The sequence below is a fragment of the Pipistrellus hanaki genome, assembly GCF_964339955.1.
Source record: "Pipistrellus hanaki genome assembly, contig: scaffold_67, whole genome shotgun sequence".
NCBI lineage: Eukaryota > Metazoa > Chordata > Mammalia > Chiroptera > Vespertilionidae > Pipistrellus > Pipistrellus hanaki.
Window position 1 is genome coordinate 41,875 of NW_028182268.1, and position 20,119 is coordinate 61,993.

Sequence of the window (20,119 nt, forward strand, 5' to 3'; positions counted from 1 at the left end):
AGAGGAACAGAGGACCCTAAGGCAATCAGCAACCCAAACAATGACAAGGACACCTAAGTAGCAATAATCTCTTCACATGTAAATGGCGGACCAGCTCCCATTGAGATACAAATGGGGCCCTACCGGTGTGGCTCAGGAGGTTAGAGCATCCTTTCAGGTATTGGAAAGCTGAGGGCTCCGGTCTGGGTCAAAGGAGTCCTGGTCAAGGGCACAAACTTGGTTGCACGTTCTATCAATGGCTCTGGTAAGGGTGCTTTTGGGAGGCAATCAACCCATGTTTCTGTCACATCTCTCTCTCTCTGTCTCTCTCTCTCTCTCTCTCTCTCTCTCTCTCTCATCAAAAAGTAACAACATTTCTTTAAAACGTTCTTAAAAAGTAAAGAAACCGACATTTGCTCCACCACTGGTGTCCTACTCGTGGTCTTTGGCTGAGGGGGCTGTACAGATATCAACAAGTCTGTCTCATAGAGCAGCCCACATGCCAAGGCAAAAAAAAAGGCCCGGTTCCCAATCCTCTCCCCCAAAGCCAAGCCTGGCCCCTCTTCTCAGCTTTGCCCATCCAATCAGCAGCATGTGTCACCTACTATTTTGATTCTAACACCCAGTTTTTCATTTCATGGAGAAGGGAACCTCTGGACACAATTTATAAAACAGGGAATCGGTTGGGTTGTCCCTTGGGGACATCAGGGCCATCCACTGTCGCGGTGACCAACGTGCTCGCAGGAAAGCAGAAAGCACGGCCAGTTAGGGGAGACCCGACCCTGGGACAGGGCGAGGCAGCTCAGAAGGTGAACTGAGTCTAGCAATGACATCTCATGCTTTCCTTCCCTTTAGCATTTCATCACCCAGGTCACTGTCTCTCCTGTGGATTCTAACAAAGGCCCCCGGGGGCAGTCCTCTTAAGGGCAGGAACGAGGCTGTCTGTCCATTGAGGTCTCCCAGGTCCGGGGGCGTGCAGCGGGTGCAGTAGGTGCTCCATCAAACGACTAATCAATGATTGCGCCTCCCCGCGCACCCTGCCCCCAGGCGCTACACACCACGCGCGCCCACACACATACACGCACGCACGCATGCACACGCAAACACACAGCTGCACAAGGGGCGGGGCCTGAGGGAAGAGCCCCATAGGTTGTGACGTGTGGGTGGCGAGTGCCTACCACGGATTTAAGGAGGCGATCACAGGGCTGCTTGCCAGAGCGTCAAACGCAGAGGGCCCAGCAGCATCCAGGATGCAAGAACCCGGGTCTCCCAGCGGTGAGTCTGGGCCCACCGTGAGGGCCTGGGAACCGTAGGTGGGATCCTGTGGTGGGGGATGGAGACCCCTGGGCATCCAGGCCGAGGCCAGCTTCTCTGTCAGGATTAGTGCGTTTTGGGGGGTGGGACGTCACTGGCGGGGTGAGGGCCGCGGGAGGGGAAGCCTGGGTGAGTCTGAGGGCCCCGCCTTGCCTGGCTCTGGGCCCCGGAAAAAAGAACACGGGCGCTGGTCCCAGTCTCTTTTGGGAGATGCGGACGCCGAGCCCTAGAGCGCCCGGTGGCCCGGGCGGGCGGGTGCCGGGTCGGGGCCCCTGGGCCACATGCCATGCGCCCACGCACAAGCCCTGTTTCCCCCCACCCCCCGCCCTCCAGCCCGAAGCCCCCACCTGCTCACGGGTGTGTGTGGCCCAGGCCCGTTGGGCTGGGGACAGTCCCTGGAGCTCCTCTGACTCCCTTTCCCCCTTCTGCCAGGCTTCGGGCTGTCCCCGAGCGCCCCGAGGAAGAGGAGGCGGCGGCCGCGCACGGTGTTCAGCGCAGAACAGCTGCGGGTCCTGGAGACATTCTTTAAGGAGAAACCCTATGGGACCTTTGAGGAACGCGAGGCCCTGGCGGCCATGCTGGATCTGCAGGAGTATCAAGTTCAGGTACAGCCCCGACCCCAACCCCAACCCCAACCCCGGAATCACCCCGTCCGCTCCCTCTGCCTGCTGCCCGCCCACTATCCCAATCCATGCCCTACCATGGTGCAGAAGGGGGGTGAGGGTTGGGGGCGAAGGGGGTCGGGGGAAGGGAGAGGGCGGAGATAGAAGGGCGTGGGAAGCGGGAGACCAGGCCAGAAGGACCTAGCGCTGCCCAGGGTCACCCGTGTGGTCCGGGGCCTGGCCCCCGAGTCCACCTCAGCCCGGTGTGGGACAAACTGGCCAACACGATACAGCCCCTCGCTTCTCCCCACGCTCGCCCCCAGACCGCCGTGCCTCTGGGAACACGGGGACCCTCTCACGCAGACCCCTTCCTGGTTTCTGGGTGTCCCAGCTCTGCCCCTCCTGCTCTTTGCGCCTCTCCCGGAGCCCTGGCCAACCCGGGGCCAATTGTGGGATCTGGGGGCGGAGGGAGAGGTTTTAGGCCGGCCCTTCTTCCCTGAGCCTCCTCAGCCCCTGGCGGGCGATCACAGGTGTGTGCACACAGAGCTTCTCCCCTCTCACACTTGCTCACGTTCCGTTCCCTCTCTCCCTAGGTGTGGCTCAAGAACCGCAGGGCCAAAGAGCGCAGGCTGCAGAGACCACCGCGCGGGCAGAAAAGCCCTGGAGCCCAGCACGCTTTGCCCCAGGAACCGGGAGCCTGCGCCCCTCAGCCCGCGCCTGCGCCTGCGTACCCTTCCTTCCAGGAGGGCCTTGTGCTCCCTGCCAGCCCCGTGCTACCTCCGCACAGCTCCTGGCAAGTCTTCCCAGCAGCAGATGCCAGCGCCTCCAGCTACAGCCAGGCCTGCTGGCACCCCGCCCTGGGCGTCCGGGGCATGGTCCCCGCTGCACCTGCACCTGCTGCCGCTCCTGCTCCCGCTCCCGCTCCAGATCCAGATCCAGCTCCAGCCGAGGCCACAGTCTGGCCTCAGGTCCCCAATGATGAAGACAATGCCGAAGACGAAGCCGAAGCCGCCCGGAATGCCTCCCCAGGCCCTGATTTCACAGAACTGCTCTCTGCCCTAGAGGGCTTGGAGGAGCCCTTCTCCTCCCCCAGGCCCTGGTATTTTTGACTTTGTGGGCGACAGCGACGTGGACCTGTTCCAGTTACCGGGTCGCCACGTCCTGCAGATGCCGCGGCACCCTAGGCGACCAGAGCGAGCGCCCGCGCGGGGCCGGGCTGGCGCCAGAGGCGCTGGGCAGTGCGTCATGGCCGCCAGTTGCTCCAAGCATCCACCTCGCCCCCACTGCGCATGCGCGTGCTGTCGTGGACAGGCGGGCAGGAGTCCCCAGGGCTGCACCTCCCTCGCCCAGGCTGCCCCCATTCGGAACTGCTGCCAGAACTTTCCGAGGGACCCGGCCCAGCCTCCATGCTCCTCCTGGCAGCGCGCCGTGGCACCCAGAGGACTGGGATAGCTTTTTCTGTCTGCACACCTGTGAGTCCTGGCTGCCTTGTGCTTCTCCTACTGCATTCCCCGCACTCGCACAACGGACCCCCTTCTCGCGGCAAAATTGGACACCAGGAGGACTCCTCACGTGTTTGCGTTTTATTGAAATAATGCCATGCATATAGGGCTCCATTTTCTTCGTTAACTGCAGTTGACTCTATTTCCTGCCAATGAAGTGTCACAAACATTTGTCCGGTCTGAATTTTTTTTCAATCGGTAGAATTGCTGGATTTTAATGACTATTTCAGTGCTTCCCATTGCCTCTTCATATATCTGTTTGTCCGTTCCATCTGTGACAAACTGGTGCTGTAAAACCGAATGAATTTATTAATAAAAGTTAAAAATGATTTTGACGAGGTGGTTTATTTTCAAATTGACATGAAACTCTACAGAAACCCCCCTGTCCACCACTGTCTCTGCTTTCCCGGTTGTAAACTGTCTTTTAATACATCTAGCAGTGAACGTGTGTGGTGTGAGGTGGGGCTTTAGCTTCCGGGTGGTTTGGGCAGCGGGATGTGTGTGTGTGTGTGTGTGTGTGTGTGTGTGTCCGTCTTCCTTTCCTCCGAAAGTTCAACCTCCACTTTATGGGGAGGCTGGTAATTTGTCATAAGTTAAGGGTCCAGGTAACCACACACCAGGAGGTACACAAGAAATAAGAGAAAGGAATTCAAACATAGCACTGCAGAAAGTCCTCAACATGTTGGACAAGAGAGCGGTGTCATACACAAAAAAGGGGGTGGGGTGGGAAGAGGAACAGAGGACCCTAAGGCAATCAGCAACCCAAACAATGACAAGGACACCTAAGTAGCAATAATCTCTTCACATGTAAATGGCGGACCAGCTCCCATTGAGATACAAATGGGGCCCTACCGGTGTGGCTCAGGAGGTTAGAGCATCCTTTCAGGTATTGGAAAGCTGAGGGCTCCGGTCTGGGTCAAAGGAGTCCTGGTCAAGGGCACAAACTTGGTTGCACGTTCTATCAATGGCTCTGGTAAGGGTGCTTTTGGGAGGCAATCAACCCATGTTTCTGTCACATCTCTCTCTCTCTGTCTCTCTCTCTCTCTCTCTCTCTCCCTCTCTCTCATCAAAAAGTAACAACATTTCTTTAAAACGTTCTTAAAAAGTAAAGAAACCGACATTTGCTCCACCACTGGTGTCCTACTCGTGGTCTTTGGCTGAGGGGGCTGTACAGATATCAACAAGTCTGTCTCATAGAGCAGCCCACATGCCAAGGCAAAAAAAAAGGCCCGGTTCCCAATCCTCTCCCCCAAAGCCAAGCCTGGCCCCTCTTCTCAGCTTTGCCCATCCAATCAGCAGCATGTGTCACCTACTATTTTGATTCTAACACCCAGTTTTTCATTTCGAGGTCATGGAGAAGGGAACCTCTGGACACAATTTATAAAACAGGGAATCGGTTGGGTTGTCCCTTGGGGACATCAGGGCCATCCACTGTCGCGGTGACCAACGTGCTCGCAGGAAAGCAGAAAGCACGGCCAGTTAGGGGAGACCCGACCCTGGGACAGGGCGAGGCAGCTCAGAAGGTGAACTGAGTCTAGCAATGACATCTCATGCTTTCCTTCCCTTTAGCATTTCATCACCCAGGTCACTGTCTCTCCTGTGGATTCTAACAAAGGCCCCCGGGGGCAGTCCTCTTAAGGGCAGGAACGAGGCTGTCTGTCCATTGAGGTCTCCCAGGTCCGGGGGCGTGCAGCGGGTGCAGTAGGTGCTCCATCAAACGACTAATCAATGATTGCGCCTCCCCGCGCACCCTGCCCCCAGGCGCTACACACCACGCGCGCCCACACACATACACGCACGCACGCATGCACACGCAAACACACAGCTGCACAAGGGGCGGGGCCTGAGGGAAGAGCCCCATAGGTTGTGACGTGTGGGTGGCGAGTGCCTACCACGGATTTAAGGAGGCGATCACAGGGCTGCTTGCCAGAGCGTCAAACGCAGAGGGCCCAGCAGCATCCAGGATGCAAGAACCCGGGTCTCCCAGCGGTGAGTCTGGGCCCACCGTGAGGGCCTGGGAACCGTAGGTGGGATCCTGTGGTGGGGGATGGAGACCCCTGGGCATCCAGGCCGAGGCCAGCTTCTCTGTCAGGATTAGTGCGTTTTGGGGGGTGGGACGTCACTGGCGGGGTGAGGGCCGCGGGAGGGGAAGCCTGGGTGAGTCTGAGGGCCCCGCCTTGCCTGGCTCTGGGCCCCGGAAAAAAGAACACGGGCGCTGGTCCCAGTCTCTTTTGGGAGATGCGGACGCCGAGCCCTAGAGCGCCCGGTGGCCCGGGCGGGCGGGTGCCGGGTCGGGGCCCCTGGGCCACATGCCATGCGCCCACGCACAAGCCCTGTTTCCCCCCACCCCCCGCCCTCCAGCCCGAAGCCCCCACCTGCTCACGGGTGTGTGTGGCCCAGGCCCGTTGGGCTGGGGACAGTCCCTGGAGCTCCTCTGACTCCCTTTCCCCCTTCTGCCAGGCTTCGGGCTGTCCCCGAGCGCCCCGAGGAAGAGGAGGCGGCGGCCGCGCACGGTGTTCAGCGCAGAACAGCTGCGGGTCCTGGAGACATTCTTTAAGGAGAAACCCTATGGGACCTTTGAGGAACGCGAGGCCCTGGCGGCCATGCTGGATCTGCAGGAGTATCAAGTTCAGGTACAGCCCCGACCCCAACCCCAACCCCAACCCCGGAATCACCCCGTCCGCTCCCTCTGCCTGCTGCCCGCCCACTATCCCAATCCATGCCCTACCATGGTGCAGAAGGGGGGTGAGGGTTGGGGGCGAAGGGGGTCGGGGGAAGGGAGAGGGCGGAGATAGAAGGGCGTGGGAAGCGGGAGACCAGGCCAGAAGGACCTAGCGCTGCCCAGGGTCACCCGTGTGGTCCGGGGCCTGGCCCCCGAGTCCACCTCAGCCCGGTGTGGGACAAACTGGCCAACACGATACAGCCCCTCGCTTCTCCCCACGCTCTCCCCCAGACCGCCGTGCCTCTGGGAACACGGGGACCCTCTCACGCAGACCCCTTCCTGGTTTCTGGGTGTCCCAGCTCTGCCCCTCCTGCTCTTTGCGCCTCTCCCGGAGCCCTGGCCAACCCGGGGCCAATTGTGGGATCTGGGGGCGGAGGGAGAGGTTTTAGGCCGGCCCTTCTTCCCTGAGCCTCCTCAGCCCCTGGCGGGCGATCACAGGTGTGTGCACACAGAGCTTCTCCCCTCTCACACTTGCTCACGTTCCGTTCCCTCTCTCCCTAGGTGTGGCTCAAGAACCGCAGGGCCAAAGAGCGCAGGCTGCAGAGACCACCGCGCGGGCAGAAAAGCCCTGGAGCCCAGCACGCTTTGCCCCAGGAACCGGGAGCCTGCGCCCCTCAGCCCGCGCCTGCGCCTGCGTACCCTTCCTTCCAGGAGGGCCTTGTGCTCCCTGCCAGCCCCGTGCTACCTCCGCACAGCTCCTGGCAAGTCTTCCCAGCAGCAGATGCCAGCGCCTCCAGCTACAGCCAGGCCTGCTGGCACCCCGCCCTGGGCGTCCGGGGCATGGTCCCCGCTGCACCTGCACCTGCTGCCGCTCCTGCTCCCGCTCCCGCTCCAGATCCAGATCCAGCTCCAGCCGAGGCCACAGTCTGGCCTCAGGTCCCCAATGATGAAGACAATGCCGAAGACGAAGCCGAAGCCGCCCGGAATGCCTCCCCAGGCCCTGATTTCACAGAACTGCTCTCTGCCCTAGAGGGCTTGGAGGAGCCCTTCTCCTCCCCCAGGCCCTGGTATTTTTGACTTTGTGGGCGACAGCGACGTGGACCTGTTCCAGTTACCGGGTCGCCACGTCCTGCAGATGCCGCGGCACCCTAGGCGACCAGAGCGAGCGCCCGCGCGGGGCCGGGCTGGCGCCAGAGGCGCTGGGCAGTGCGTCATGGCCGCCAGTTGCTCCAAGCATCCACCTCGCCCCCACTGCGCATGCGCGTGCTGTCGTGGACAGGCGGGCAGGAGTCCCCAGGGCTGCACCTCCCTCGCCCAGGCTGCCCCCATTCGGAACTGCTGCCAGAACTTTCCGAGGGACCCGGCCCAGCCTCCATGCTCCTCCTGGCAGCGCGCCGTGGCACCCAGAGGACTGGGATAGCTTTTCCTGTCTGCACACCTGTGAGTCCTGGCTGCCTTGTGCTTCTCCTACTGCATTCCCCGCACTCGCACAACGGACCCCCTTCTCGCGGCAAAATTGGACACCAGGAGGACTCCTCACGTGTTTGCGTTTTATTGAAATAATGCCATGCATATAGGGCTCCATTTTCTTCGTTAACTGCAGTTGACTCTATTTCCTGCCAATGAAGTGTCACAAACATTTGTCCGGTCTGAATTTTTTTTCAATCGGTAGAATTGCTGGATTTTAATGACTATTTCAGTGCTTCCCATTGCCTCTTCATATATCTGTTTGTCCGTTCCATCTGTGACAAACTGGTGCTGTAAAACCGAATGAATTTATTAATAAAAGTTAAAAATGATTTTGACGAGGTGGTTTATTTTCAAATTGACATGAAACTCTACAGAAACCCCCCTGTCCACCACTGTCTCTGCTTTCCCGGTTGTAAACTGTCTTTTAATACATCTAGCAGTGAACGTGTGTGGTGTGAGGTGGGGCTTTAGCTTCCGGGTGGTTTGGGCAGCGGGATGTGTGTGTGTGTGTGTGTGTGTGTGTGTGTGTGTCCGTCTTCCTTTCCTCCGAAAGTTCAACCTCCACTTTATGGGGAGGCTGGTAATTTGTCATAAGTTAAGGGTCCAGGTAACCACACACCAGGAGGTACACAAGAAATAAGAGAAAGGAATTCAAACATAGCACTGCAGAAAGTCCTCAACATGTTGGACAAGAGAGCGGTGTCATACACAAAAAAGGGGGTGGGGTGGGAAGAGGAACAGAGGACCCTAAGGCAATCAGCAACCCAAACAATGACAAGGACACCTAAGTAGCAATAATCTCTTCACATGTAAATGGCGGACCAGCTCCCATTGAGATACAAATGGGGCCCTACCGGTGTGGCTCAGGAGGTTAGAGCATCCTTTCAGGTATTGGAAAGCTGAGGGCTCCGGTCTGGGTCAAAGGAGTCCTGGTCAAGGGCACAAACTTGGTTGCACGTTCTATCAATGGCTCTGGTAAGGGTGCTTTTGGGAGGCAATCAACCCATGTTTCTGTCACATCTCTCTCTCTCTGTCTCTCTCTCTCTCTCTCTCTCTCTCTCTCTCTCTCATCAAAAAGTAACAACATTTCTTTAAAACGTTCTTAAAAAGTAAAGAAACCGACATTTGCTCCACCACTGGTGTCCTACTCGTGGTCTTTGGCTGAGGGGGCTGTACAGATATCAACAAGTCTGTCTCATAGAGCAGCCCACATGCCAAGGCAAAAAAAAAGGCCCGGTTCCCAATCCTCTCCCCCAAAGCCAAGCCTGGCCCCTCTTCTCAGCTTTGCCCATCCAATCAGCAGCATGTGTCACCTACTATTTTGATTCTAACACCCAGTTTTTCATTTCGAGGTCATGGAGAAGGGAACCTCTGGACACAATTTATAAAACAGGGAATCGGTTGGGTTGTCCCTTGGGGACATCAGGGCCATCCACTGTCGCGGTGACCAACGTGCTCGCAGGAAAGCAGAAAGCACGGCCAGTTAGGGGAGACCCGACCCTGGGACAGGGCGAGGCAGCTCAGAAGGTGAACTGAGTCTAGCAATGACATCTCATGCTTTCCTTCCCTTTAGCATTTCATCACCCAGGTCACTGTCTCTCCTGTGGATTCTAACAAAGGCCCCCGGGGGCAGTCCTCTTAAGGGCAGGAACGAGGCTGTCTGTCCATTGAGGTCTCCCAGGTCCGGGGGCGTGCAGCGGGTGCAGTAGGTGCTCCATCAAACGACTAATCAATGATTGCGCCTCCCCGCGCACCCTGCCCCCAGGCGCTACACACCACGCGCGCCCACACACATACACGCACGCACGCATGCACACGCAAACACACAGCTGCACAAGGGGCGGGGCCTGAGGGAAGAGCCCCATAGGTTGTGACGTGTGGGTGGCGAGTGCCTACCACGGATTTAAGGAGGCGATCACAGGGCTGCTTGCCAGAGCGTCAAACGCAGAGGGCCCAGCAGCATCCAGGATGCAAGAACCCGGGTCTCCCAGCGGTGAGTCTGGGCCCACCGTGAGGGCCTGGGAACCGTAGGTGGGATCCTGTGGTGGGGGATGGAGACCCCTGGGCATCCAGGCCGAGGCCAGCTTCTCTGTCAGGATTAGTGCGTTTTGGGGGGTGGGACGTCACTGGCGGGGTGAGGGCCGCGGGAGGGGAAGCCTGGGTGAGTCTGAGGGCCCCGCCTTGCCTGGCTCTGGGCCCCGGAAAAAAGAACACGGGCGCTGGTCCCAGTCTCTTTTGGGAGATGCGGACGCCGAGCCCTAGAGCGCCCGGTGGCCCGGGCGGGCGGGTGCCGGGTCGGGGCCCCTGGGCCACATGCCATGCGCCCACGCACAAGCCCTGTTTCCCCCCACCCCCCGCCCTCCAGCCCGAAGCCCCCACCTGCTCACGGGTGTGTGTGGCCCAGGCCCGTTGGGCTGGGGACAGTCCCTGGAGCTCCTCTGACTCCCTTTCCCCCTTCTGCCAGGCTTCGGGCTGTCCCCGAGCGCCCCGAGGAAGAGGAGGCGGCGGCCGCGCACGGTGTTCAGCGCAGAACAGCTGCGGGTCCTGGAGACATTCTTTAAGGAGAAACCCTATGGGACCTTTGAGGAACGCGAGGCCCTGGCGGCCATGCTGGATCTGCAGGAGTATCAAGTTCAGGTACAGCCCCGACCCCAACCCCAACCCCAACCCCAACCCCGGAATCACCCCGTCCGCTCCCTCTGCCTGCTGCCCGCCCACTATCCCAATCCATGCCCTACCATGGTGCAGAAGGGGGGTGAGGGTTGGGGGCGAAGGGGGTCGGGGGAAGGGAGAGGGCGGAGATAGAAGGGCGTGGGAAGCGGGAGACCAGGCCAGAAGGACCTAGCGCTGCCCAGGGTCACCCGTGTGGTCCGGGGCCTGGCCCCCGAGTCCACCTCAGCCCGGTGTGGGACAAACTGGCCAACACGATACAGCCCCTCGCTTCTCCCCACGCTCGCCCCCAGACCGCCGTGCCTCTGGGAACACGGGGACCCTCTCACGCAGACCCCTTCCTGGTTTCTGGGTGTCCCAGCTCTGCCCCTCCTGCTCTTTGCGCCTCTCCCGGAGCCCTGGCCAACCCGGGGCCAATTGTGGGATCTGGGGGCGGAGGGAGAGGTTTTAGGCCGGCCCTTCTTCCCTGAGCCTCCTCAGCCCCTGGCGGGCGATCACAGGTGTGTGCACACAGAGCTTCTCCCCTCTCACACTTGCTCACGTTCCGTTCCCTCTCTCCCTAGGTGTGGCTCAAGAACCGCAGGGCCAAAGAGCGCAGGCTGCAGAGACCACCGCGCGGGCAGAAAAGCCCTGGAGCCCAGCACGCTTTGCCCCAGGAACCGGGAGCCTGCGCCCCTCAGCCCGCGCCTGCGCCTGCGTACCCTTCCTTCCAGGAGGGCCTTGTGCTCCCTGCCAGCCCCGTGCTACCTCCGCACAGCTCCTGGCAAGTCTTCCCAGCAGCAGATGCCAGCGCCTCCAGCTACAGCCAGGCCTGCTGGCACCCCGCCCTGGGCGTCCGGGGCATGGTCCCCGCTGCACCTGCACCTGCTGCCGCTCCTGCTCCCGCTCCCGCTCCAGATCCAGATCCAGCTCCAGCCGAGGCCACAGTCTGGCCTCAGGTCCCCAATGATGAAGACAATGCCGAAGACGAAGCCGAAGCCGCCCGGAATGCCTCCCCAGGCCCTGATTTCACAGAACTGCTCTCTGCCCTAGAGGGCTTGGAGGAGCCCTTCTCCTCCCCCAGGCCCTGGTATTTTTGACTTTGTGGGCGACAGCGACGTGGACCTGTTCCAGTTACCGGGTCGCCACGTCCTGCAGATGCCGCGGCACCCTAGGCGACCAGAGCGAGCGCCCGCGCGGGGCCGGGCTGGCGCCAGAGGCGCTGGGCAGTGCGTCATGGCCGCCAGTTGCTCCAAGCATCCACCTCGCCCCCACTGCGCATGCGCGTGCTGTCGTGGACAGGCGGGCAGGAGTCCCCAGGGCTGCACCTCCCTCGCCCAGGCTGCCCCCATTCGGAACTGCTGCCAGAACTTTCCGAGGGACCCGGCCCAGCCTCCATGCTCCTCCTGGCAGCGCGCCGTGGCACCCAGAGGACTGGGATAGCTTTTTCTGTCTGCACACCTGTGAGTCCTGGCTGCCTTGTGCTTCTCCTACTGCATTCCCCGCACTCGCACAACGGACCCCCTTCTCGCGGCAAAATTGGACACCAGGAGGACTCCTCACGTGTTTGCGTTTTATTGAAATAATGCCATGCATATAGGGCTCCATTTTCTTCGTTAACTGCAGTTGACTCTATTTCCTGCCAATGAAGTGTCACAAACATTTGTCCGGTCTGAATTTTTTTTCAATCGGTAGAATTGCTGGATTTTAATGACTATTTCAGTGCTTCCCATTGCCTCTTCATATATCTGTTTGTCCGTTCCATCTGTGACAAACTGGTGCTGTAAAACCGAATGAATTTATTAATAAAAGTTAAAAATGATTTTGACGAGGTGGTTTATTTTCAAATTGACATGAAACTCTACAGAAACCCCCCTGTCCACCACTGTCTCTGCTTTCCCGGTTGTAAACTGTCTTTTAATACATCTAGCAGTGAACGTGTGTGGTGTGAGGTGGGGCTTTAGCTTCCGGGTGGTTTGGGCAGCGGGATGTGTGTGTGTGTGTGTGTGTGTGTGTGTGTGTGTGTGTCCGTCTTCCTTTCCTCCGAAAGTTCAACCTCCACTTTATGGGGAGGCTGGTAATTTGTCATAAGTTAAGGGTCCAGGTAACCACACACCAGGAGGTACACAAGAAATAAGAGAAAGGAATTCAAACATAGCACTGCAGAAAGTCCTCAACATGTTGGACAAGAGAGCGGTGTCATACACAAAAAAGGGGGTGGGGTGGGAAGAGGAACAGAGGACCCTAAGGCAATCAGCAACCCAAACAATGACAAGGACACCTAAGTAGCAATAATCTCTTCACATGTAAATGGCGGACCAGCTCCCATTGAGATACAAATGGGGCCCTACCGGTGTGGCTCAGGAGGTTAGAGCATCCTTTCAGGTATTGGAAAGCTGAGGGCTCCGGTCTGGGTCAAAGGAGTCCTGGTCAAGGGCACAAACTTGGTTGCACGTTCTATCAATGGCTCTGGTAAGGGTGCTTTTGGGAGGCAATCAACCCATGTTTCTGTCACATCTCTCTCTCTCTGTCTCTCTCTCTCTCTCTCTCTCTCTCTCTCATCAAAAAGTAACAACATTTCTTTCAAACGTTCTTAAAAAGTAAAGAAACCGACATTTGCTCCACCACTGGTGTCCTACTCGTGGTCTTTGGCTGAGGGGGCTGTACAGATATCAACAAGTCTGTCTCATAGAGCAGCCCACATGCCAAGGCAAAAAAAAAGGCCCGGTTCCCAATCCTCTCCCCCAAAGCCAAGCCTGGCCCCTCTTCTCAGCTTTGCCCATCCAATCAGCAGCATGTGTCCCCTACTATTTTGATTCTAACACCCAGTTTTTCATTTCGAGGTCATGGAGAAGGGAACCTCTGGACACAATTTATAAAACAGGGAATCGGTTGGGTTGTCCCTTGGGGACATCAGGGCCATCCACTGTCGCGGTGACCAACGTGCTCGCAGGAAAGCAGAAAGCACGGCCAGTTAGGGGAGACCCGACCCTGGGACAGGGCGAGGCAGCTCAGAAGGTGAACTGAGTCTAGCAATGACATCTCATGCTTTCCTTCCCTTTAGCATTTCATCACCCAGGTCACTGTCTCTCCTGTGGATTCTAACAAAGGCCCCCGGGGGCAGTCCTCTTAAGGGCAGGAACGAGGCTGTCTGTCCATTGAGGTCTCCCAGGTCCGGGGGCGTGCAGCGGGTGCAGTAGGTGCTCCATCAAACGACTAATCAATGATTGCGCCTCCCCGCGCACCCTGCCCCCAGGCGCTACACACCACGCGCGCCCACACACATACACGCACGCACGCATGCACACGCAAACACACAGCTGCACAAGGGGCGGGGCCTGAGGGAAGAGCCCCATAGGTTGTGACGTGTGGGTGGCGAGTGCCTACCACGGATTTAAGGAGGCGATCACAGGGCTGCTTGCCAGAGCGTCAAACGCAGAGGGCCCAGCAGCATCCAGGATGCAAGAACCCGGGTCTCCCAGCGGTGAGTCTGGGCCCACCGTGAGGGCCTGGGAACCGTAGGTGGGATCCTGTGGTGGGGGATGGAGACCCCTGGGCATCCAGGCCGAGGCCAGCTTCTCTGTCAGGATTAGTGCGTTTTGGGGGGTGGGACGTCACTGGCGGGGTGAGGGCCGCGGGAGGGGAAGCCTGGGTGAGTCTGAGGGCCCCGCCTTGCCTGGCTCTGGGCCCCGGAAAAAAGAACACGGGCGCTGGTCCCAGTCTCTTTTGGGAGATGCGGACGCCGAGCCCTAGAGCGCCCGGTGGCCCGGGCGGGCGGGTGCCGGGTCGGGGCCCCTGGGCCACATGCCATGCGCCCACGCACAAGCCCTGTTTCCCCCCACCCCCCGCCCTCCAGCCCGAAGCCCCCACCTGCTCACGGGTGTGTGTGGCCCAGGCCCGTTGGGCTGGGGACAGTCCCTGGAGCTCCTCTGACTCCCTTTCCCCCTTCTGCCAGGCTTCGGGCTGTCCCCGAGCGCCCCGAGGAAGAGGAGGCGGCGGCCGCGCACGGTGTTCAGCGCAGAACAGCTGCGGGTCCTGGAGACATTCTTTAAGGAGAAACCCTATGGGACCTTTGAGGAACGCGAGGCCCTGGCGGCCATGCTGGATCTGCAGGAGTATCAAGTTCAGGTACAGCCCCGACCCCAACCCCAACCCCAACCCCGGAATCACCCCGTCCGCTCCCTCTGCCTGCTGCCCGCCCACTATCCCAATCCATGCCCTACCATGGTGCAGAAGGGGGGTGAGGGTTGGGGGCGAAGGGGGTCGGGGGAAGGGAGAGGGCGGAGATAGAAGGGCGTGGGAAGCGGGAGACCAGGCCAGAAGGACCTAGCGCTGCCCAGGGTCACCCGTGTGGTCCGGGGCCTGGCCCCCGAGTCCACCTCAGCCCGGTGTGGGACAAACTGGCCAACACGATACAGCCCCTCGCTTCTCCCCACGCTCGCCCCCAGACCGCCGTGCCTCTGGGAACACGGGGACCCTCTCACGCAGACCCCTTCCTGGTTTCTGGGTGTCCCAGCTCTGCCCCTCCTGCTCTTTGCGCCTCTCCCGGAGCCCTGGCCAACCCGGGGCCAATTGTGGGATCTGGGGGCGGAGGGAGAGGTTTTAGGCCGGCCCTTCTTCCCTGAGCCTCCTCAGCCCCTGGCGGGCGATCACAGGTGTGTGCACACAGAGCTTCTCCCCTCTCACACTTGCTCACGTTCCGTTCCCTCTCTCCCTAGGTGTGGCTCAAGAACCGCAGGGCCAAAGAGCGCAGGCTGCAGAGACCACCGCGCGGGCAGAAAAGCCCTGGAGCCCAGCACGCTTTGCCCCAGGAACCGGGAGCCTGCGCCCCTCAGCCCGCGCCTGCGCCTGCGTACCCTTCCTTCCAGGAGGGCCTTGTGCTCCCTGCCAGCCCCGTGCTACCTCCGCACAGCTCCTGGCAAGTCTTCCCAGCAGCAGATGCCAGCGCCTCCAGCTACAGCCAGGCCTGCTGGCACCCCGCCCTGGGCGTCCGGGGCATGGTCCCCGCTGCACCTGCACCTGCTGCCGCTCCTGCTCCCGCTCCCGCTCCAGATCCAGATCCAGCTCCAGCCGAGGCCACAGTCTGGCCTCAGGTCCCCAATGATGAAGACAATGCCGAAGACGAAGCCGAGGCCGCCCGGAATGCCTCCCCAGGCCCTGATTTCACAGAACTGCTCTCTGCCCTAGAGGGCTTGGAGGAGCCCTTCTCCTCCCCCAGGCCCTGGTATTTTTGACTCTGTGGGCGACAGCGACGTGGACCTGTTCCAGTTACCGGGTCGCCACGTCCTGCAGATGCCGCGGCACCCTAGGCGACCAGAGCGAGCGCCCGCGCGGGGCCGGGCTGGCGCCAGAGGCGCTGGGCAGTGCGTCATGGCCGCCAGTTGCTCCAAGCATCCACCTCGCCCCCACTGCGCATGCGCGTGCTGTCGTGGACAGGCGGGCAGGAGTCCCCAGGGCTGCACCTCCCTCGCCCAGGCTGCCCCCATTCGGAACTGCTGCCAGAACTTTCCGAGGGACCCGGCCCAGCCTCCATGCTCCTCCTGGCAGCGCGCCGTGGCACCCAGAGGACTGGGATAGCTTTTTCTGTCTGCACACCTGTGAGTCCTGGCTGCCTTGTGCTTCTCCTACTGCATTCCCCGCACTCGCACAACGGACCCCCTTCTCGCGGCAAAATTGGACACCAGGAGGACTCCTCACGTGTTTGCGTTTTATTGAAATAATGCCATGCATATAGGGCTCCATTTTCTTCGTTAACTGCAGTTGACTCTATTTCCTGCCAATGAAGTGTCACAAACATTTGTCCGGTCTGAATTTTTTTTCAATCGGTAGAATTGCTGGATTTTAATGACTATTTCAGTGCTTCCCATTGCCTCTTCATATATCTGTTTGTCCGTTCCATCTGTGACAAACTGGTGCTGTAAAACCGAATGAATTTATTAATAAAAGTTAAAAATGATTTTGACGAGGTGGTTTATTTTCAAATTGACATGAAACTCTACAGAAACCCCCCTGTCCACCACTGTCTCTGCTTTCCCGGTTGTAAACTGTCTTTTAATACATCTAGCAGTGAACGTGTGTGGTGTGAGGTGGGGCTTTAGCTTCCGGGTGGTTTGGGCAGCGGGATGTGTGTGTGTGTGTGTGTGTGTGTGTGTGTGTGTCCGTCTTCCTTTCCTCCGAAAGTTCAACCTCCACTTTATGGGGAGGCTGGTAATTTGTCATAAGTTAAGGGTCCAGGTAACCACACACCAGGAGGTACACAAGAAATAAGAGAAAGGAATTCAAACATAGCACTGCAGAAAGTCCTCAACATGTTGGACAAGAGAGCGGTGTCATACACAAAAAAGGGGGTGGGGTGGGAAGAGGAACAGAGGACCCTAAGGCAATCAGCAACCCAAACAATGACAAGGACACCTAAGTAGCAATAATCTCTTCACATGTAAATGGCGGACCAGCTCCCATTGAGATACAAATGGGGCCCTACCGGTGTGGCTCAGGAGGTTAGAGCATCCTTTCAGGTATTGGAAAGCTGAGGGCTCCGGTCTGGGTCAAAGGAGTCCTGGTCAAGGGCACAAACTTGGTTGCACGTTCTATCAATGGCTCTGGTAAGGGTGCTTTTGGGAGGCAATCAACCCATGTTTCTGTCACATCTCTCTCTCTCTGTCTCTCTCTCTCTCTCTCTCTCTCTCTCTCTCATCAAAAAGTAACAACATTTCTTTAAAACGTTCTTAAAAAGTAAAGAAACCGACATTTGCTCCACCACTGGTGTCCTACTCGTGGTCTTTGGCTGAGGGGGCTGTACAGATATCAACAAGTCTGTCTCATAGAGCAGCCCACATGCCAAGGCAAAAAAAAAGGCCCGGTTCCCAATCCTCTCCCCCAAAGCCAAGCCTGGCCCCTCTTCTCAGCTTTGCCCATCCAATCAGCAGCATGTGTCACCTACTATTTTGATTCTAACACCCAGTTTTTCATTTCGAGGTCATGGAGAAGGGAACCTCTGGACACAATTTATAAAACAGGGAATCGGTTGGGTTGTCCCTTGGGGACATCAGGGCCATCCACTGTCGCGGTGACCAACGTGCTCGCAGGAAAGCAGAAAGCACGGCCAGTTAGGGGAGACCCGACCCTGGGACAGGGCGAGGCAGCTCAGAAGGTGAACTGAGTCTAGCAATGACATCTCATGCTTTCCTTCCCTTTAGCATTTCATCACCCAGGTCACTGTCTCTCCTGTGGATTCTAACAAAGGCCCCCGGGGGCAGTCCTCTTAAGGGCAGGAACGAGGCTGTCTGTCCATTGAGGTCTCCCAGGTCCGGGGGCGTGCAGCGGGTGCAGTAGGTGCTCCATCAAACGACTAATCAATGATTGCGCCTCCCCGCGCACCCTGCCCCCAGGCGCTACACACCACGCGCGCCCACACACATACACGCACGCACGCATGCACACGCAAACACACAGCTGCACAAGGGGCGGGGCCTGAGGGAAGAGCCCCATAGGTTGTGACGTGTGGGTGGCGAGTGCCTACCACGGATTTAAGGAGGCGATCACAGGGCTGCTTGCCAGAGCGTCAAACGCAGAGGGCCCAGCAGCATCCAGGATGCAAGAACCCGGGTCTCCCAGCGGTGAGTCTGGGCCCACCGTGAGGGCCTGGGAACCGTAGGTGGGATCCTGTGGTGGGGGATGGAGACCCCTGGGCATCCAGGCCGAGGCCAGCTTCTCTGTCAGGATTAGTGCGTTTTGGGGGGTGGGACGTCACTGGCGGGGTGAGGGCCGCGGGAGGGGAAGCCTGGGTGAGTCTGAGGGCCCCGCCTTGCCTGGCTCTGGGCCCCGGAAAAAAGAACACGGGCGCTGGTCCCAGTCTCTTTTGGGAGATGCGGACGCCGAGCCCTAGAGCGCCCGGTGGCCCGGGCGGGCGGGTGCCGGGTCGGGGCCCCTGGGCCACATGCCATGCGCCCACGCACAAGCCCTGTTTCCCCCCACCCCCCGCCCTCCAGCCCGAAGCCCCCACCTGCTCACGGGTGTGTGTGGCCCAGGCCCGTTGGGCTGGGGACAGTCCCTGGAGCTCCTCTGACTCCCTTTCCCCCTTCTGCCAGGCTTCGGGCTGTCCCCGAGCGCCCCGAGGAAGAGGAGGCGGCGGCCGCGCACGGTGTTCAGCGCAGAACAGCTGCGGGTCCTGGAGACATTCTTTAAGGAGAAACCCTATGGGACCTTTGAGGAACGCGAGGCCCTGGCGGCCATGCTGGATCTGCAGGAGTATCAAGTTCAGGTACAGCCCCGACCCCAACCCCAACCCCAACCCCGGAATCACCCCGTCCGCTCCCTCTGCCTGCTGCCCGCCCACTATCCCAATCCATGCCCTACCATGGTGCAGAAGGGGGGTGAGGGTTGGGGGCGAAGGGGGTCGGGGGAAGGGAGAGGGCGGAGATAGAAGGGCGTGGGAAGCGGGAGACCAGGCCAGAAGGACCTAGCGCTGCCCAGGGTCACCCGTGTGGTCCGGGGCCTGGCCCCCGAGTCCACCTCAGCCCGGTGTGGGACAAACTGGCCAACACGATACAGCCCCTCGCTTCTCCCCACGCTCGCCCCCAGACCGCCGTGCCTCTGGGAACACGGGGACCCTCTCACGCAGACCCCTTCCTGGTTTCTGGGTGTCCCAGCTCTGCCCCTCCTGCTCTTTGCGCCTCTCCCGGAGCCCTGGCCAACCCGGGGCCAATTGTGGGATCTGGGGGCGGAGGGAGAGGTTTTAGGCCGGCCCTTCTTCCCTGAGCCTCCTCAGCCCCTGGCGGGCGATCACAGGTGTGTGCACACAGAGCTTCTCCCCTCTCACACTTGCTCACGTTCCGTTCCCTCTCTCCCTAGGTGTGGCTCAAGAACCGCAGGGCCAAAGAGCGCAGGCTGCAGAGACCACCGCGCGGGCAGAAAAGCCCTGGAGCCCAGCACGCTTTGCCCCAGGAACCGGGAGCCTGCGCCCCTCAGCCCGCGCCTGCGCCTGCGTACCCTTCCTTCCAGGAGGGCCTTGTGCTCCCTGCCAGCCCCGTGCTACCTCCGCACAGCTCCTGGCAAGTCTTCCCAGCAGCAGATGCCAGCGCCTCCAGCTACAGCCAGGCCTGCTGGCACCCCGCCCTGGGCGTCCGGGGCATGGTCCCCGCTGCACCTGCACCTGCTGCCGCTCCTGCTCCCGCTCCCGCTCCAGATCCAGATCCAGCTCCAGCCGAGGCCACAGTCTGGCCTCAGGTCCCCAATGATGAAGACAATGCCGAAGACGAAGCCGAGGCCGCCCGGAATGCCTCCCCAGGCCCTGATTTCACAGAACTGCTCTCTGCCCTAGAGGGCTTGGAGGAGCCCTTCTCCTCCCCCAGGCCCTGGTATTTTTGACTCTGTGGGCGACAGCGACGTGGACCTGTTCCAGTTACCGGGTCGCCACGTCCTGCAGATGCCGCGGCACCCTAGGCGACCAGAGCGAGCGCCCGCGCGGGGCCGGGCTGGCGCCAGAGGCGCTGGGCAGTGCGTCATGGCCGCCAGTTGCTCCAAGCATCCACCTCGCCCCCACTGCGCATGCGCGTGCTGTCGTGGACAGGCGGGCAGGAGTCCCCAGGGCTGCACCTCCCTCGCCCAGGCTGCCCCCATTCGGAACTGCTGCCAGAACTTTCCGAGGGACCCGGCCCAGCCTCCATGCTCCTCCTGGCAGCGCGCCGTGGCACCCAGAGGACTGGGATAGCTTTTTCTGTCTGCACACCTGTGAGTCCTGGCTGCCTTGTGCTTCTCCTACTGCATTCCCCGCACTCGCACAACGGACCCCCTTCTCGCGGCAAAATTGGACACCAGGAGGACTCCTCACGTGTTTGCGTTTTATTGAAATAATGCCATGCATATAGGGCTCCATTTTCTTCGTTAACTGCAGTTGACTCTATTTCCTGCCAATGAAGTGTCACAAACATTTGTCCGGTCTG